This window comes from Bufo gargarizans, chromosome 4 (assembly GCF_014858855.1).
Source record: "Bufo gargarizans isolate SCDJY-AF-19 chromosome 4, ASM1485885v1, whole genome shotgun sequence".
In the NCBI taxonomy this organism is placed as follows: Eukaryota; Metazoa; Chordata; class Amphibia; order Anura; family Bufonidae; genus Bufo; species Bufo gargarizans.
The window spans coordinates 240,763,776-240,767,217 of NC_058083.1; the positions used below are offsets into that span (position 1 = coordinate 240,763,776).

Here is a 3,442-nt window from a genome sequence, read left to right on the forward strand (position 1 = left end):
TTTGCAGGGGATTTACCTACATGTTGCTGCCTTTTGCAGCCCTCTAGCCCTTTCCTGGGCTGTTTTACAGCCTTTTTAGTGCCGAAAAGTTCGGGTCCCCATTGACTTCAATGGGGTTCGGGTTCGGGACGAAGTTCGGATCGGGTTCGGATCCCGAACCCGAACATTTTCGGGAAGTTCGGCCGAACTTCTCGAACCCGAACATCCAGGTGTTCGCTCAACTCTAAACGTGAACCACTACTACTTGAATAAGCAGCATGAAATTCCAAAAGGGTTTTTCATGACAGCAAACAATTGGGGAGATTTATCAAGACCGGCATTTGCTACACCGGTCTTGATACTCCTTGTGCCACTGGAGGACTCCCTAAATTTATAGAGGCGAATGCCTCACCATAAATAAAATGCATCCTCCTGCAATGATATTGAGCTAGCATATGTTTCAGTCCTCATTTACACCAGAAAACTAGCGTAAATCAAGATCAATGTTAAGAAATGGTCCTCTTCTACTTCGATCTAACCAAGTCCTCTGAAATTCCCTGCAATTGTCAATACATTTAGTTGTACACCAGTTTCTGGCAAATGGGGCATAAAAAATAATGCCGCTCTTCGTCACCAGGTCTACGGCGAATTTACAAGGTGTCCATCGCCAAACATCTAAACACTCAAAATGGGAAAGGAAAAGATACACATTAACATTGTCGTCATTGGACACGTAGATTCTGGCAAGTCCACAACAACTGGACATCTCATCTACAAATGCAGTGGCATTGACAAGCGTACCATTGAGAAGGTCGAGAAGGAAGCCACTGAGATGGGCAAGGGCTCCTTCAAGTACGCTTGGGTTTTGGACAAACTGAACGCTGAACGTGATCGTGGTATTACCATCGATATCTCCCTATGGAAATTTGAGACCAGCTAGTACTATGTCACCATTATTGATGCCCCTGGACACAGAGACTTCATCAAGAACACGATCACTGGTACTTCTCAGGCTGACTGTGCCGTCTTGATCGTTGCTGCTGGCGTGGGTGAGTTTGAGGCTGGTATCTCAAAGAACGGACAAACCCGTGAGCATGCTCTCTTGGCCTACACCCTGGGTGTGAAGCAGCTCATTGTTGGTGTCAACAAGATGGATTCCACCGAACCACCATAACGCCAGAAGAGATACAATGAAATTGTAAAAGAAGTCAGCACTTACATCAAAAAGATTGGATACAACCTAGATACCGTTGCCTTTGTGCCCATCTCTGGCTGGAACGGTGACAACATGCTTGAGACCAGTTCTAACATGCCCTGGTTCAAGGGATGGAACGTCACCCGCAAAGAATGAAAGGCTTGTGGAGTTACCCTGCTTGAAGCTCTAGACTGCATTCTGCCACCAAACCGCCCCACTGACAAGGCCCTCCATCTGCCTCTTCAGGATGTGTACAAGATTGGTGTTATTGGTACAGTACCCGTCGGTCATGTGGAAACTGGTCTCCTGAAACCCGGCATGGTGGTTACTTTTGCCCCTGTCAATGTGACAACTGAACTAAAGTCAGTGGAAATGCATCATGAAGCTCTGACCGAGGATCTGCCCGGTGACAACGTTGGTTTCAACGTAAAGAACGTTTCCATCAAGGATGTCCGTCGTGGTAACGTTGCTGGTGACAGCAAGAATGACCCACCCCTTGAAGCTGCTGGATTCCCCGCCCAGGTTAATATCCTGAACCAGCCTGGCCAGATCAGTGCTGGGTATGCACCTGTGCTGGATTGCCACACTGCTCACATTGCTTGCAAGTTTGCAGAGCTGAAGGAGAAGATTGATCGTCGTTCTGGTAAGAAACTGGAAGAAAACCCCAAGTTCCTGAAGTCTGGTGATGCCTCCATCGTTGAAATGGTCCCAGGCAAACCCATGTGTGTGGAGAGCTTCTCTGACTACCCTCCTCTTGGACGCTTTGCTGTACGTGATATGAGGCAGACAGTTGCTGTTGAAGTCATCAAGGCTGTTGAGAAGAAGGCACCTGGTGCAGGCAAAGTTACAAAGTCTGCTCAGAAGGCCCAGAAAACCAAATGAATATTCCAAAAACCCAGTGCCACCTCAGTCTTAACCAGCGGTGGAAGATCGGTCTCAGAACTGTTTGTTTCAATTGGCTATTTCAGTTTAATAGTAAAAGACTGGTTAATGATTACAATGCATCGTAAAAGCTTCAGAAGGAAAGGAATGTCTGTGGACCATTTTGTTTGTGGCAGTTTAAGTTATTAGTGTTTTAAAAACAGTAATTTTTAAGTGGAAACAACTTGACCAAAATCTGTCACCAAAATTTGAGACCATTAAAAGTTAATGAGAAAAAATAAAAATAAAATAATGCCTAAAGTTTTACTCTGAAATACTGTGGCATTCCAGAGGAAACAGTTTCCAAAATTAGCTTTCCCCTACCTTTCTAGGCTTAAAGAGGACCTGTCACCACAAAATATGGTGCAATCTGCAGCAGAAGCTGAACAGCAGAAGCTGAGCAGATCGATATATAGTTTTGTGGGAAAACATACAATAAAACTTGTAATTCATTAAATTAAATCTGTATCTGATAGCATTCTCTATGTAAGTATGTATACAGAGATAGCTGTCAGTCACTGATAGTGTTCTCTGTGTATCTGTGTATATTGAGATAACTGTCAGTCACTGATAGCTGTACATGGGGGAGGTGTTATCAGTGATTGATAGCATTCTCTGTGTAAGTGTGTATACATAGATAACTGTCAGTCACTGATAGCTGTACGTGGGGAGGTGTTATCAGTGTTTAAAAGCATTCTCTGTGTAAGTGTGTATACAGACATAGCTGTCAGTCACTGATAGCTGTACATAGGGGTGGTGTTATCAGTGATTGATAGCATTCTCTGTGTAAGTGTGTATATAGAGATAACTGTCAGTCACTGATAGTTGTACATGGGGAAGGTGTTATTAGTTACTGATAACATTCTCTGTGTAAGTGTGTATACATAGATAACTGTCAGTCACTGACAGCAATACATGGGGGAGGTGTTATTAGTGATTGACAGCATTCTCTGTGTAAGTGTGTATATATACATAGCTGTCAGTCACTTATAACTCAGAAAAAGTTAAGACTTAAATATATAAATTACAGGTTTTGCTGAATGTTTCCCCACAAAACTATATATCAATCTGAGTAGCTCCAAATGCTCTATAACATGCAGCCTGCCAGGGACAGGTTCTCTTTAATTGATTTGTTTCTTTTGTATAAGAAGAGACCTGTCAATCAACCCAAGAGCAGTGGGGAGAAGCCACACAGCGGACTTTTCTCCCCGCTTCCAGCTTTTCATGCAGCCCATAGTTGTATAAGGTTCATGAGAGGTTCAGTTTACCTTTTATTTAACATTTATTTTATCTGTTACCTTGTTGGTGACATAAAAATTGAGACTGGATCAGGACAGCACCTTCCAT

The 3,442-nt window shown here is 43.4% G+C and overlaps 1 pseudogene across 1 annotated transcript; it reads left to right on the plus strand.

Moving 5' to 3' along the window:
* The first annotated feature begins 627 nt into the window (after positions 1-627).
* LOC122934294 lies at positions 628-2,276 on the plus strand (annotated as a pseudogene). The gene has a single exon (XR_006388651.1). The product of XR_006388651.1 is annotated as an elongation factor 1-alpha 1-like (transcript).
* The last annotated feature ends 1,166 nt before the right edge of the window (positions 2,277-3,442 follow it).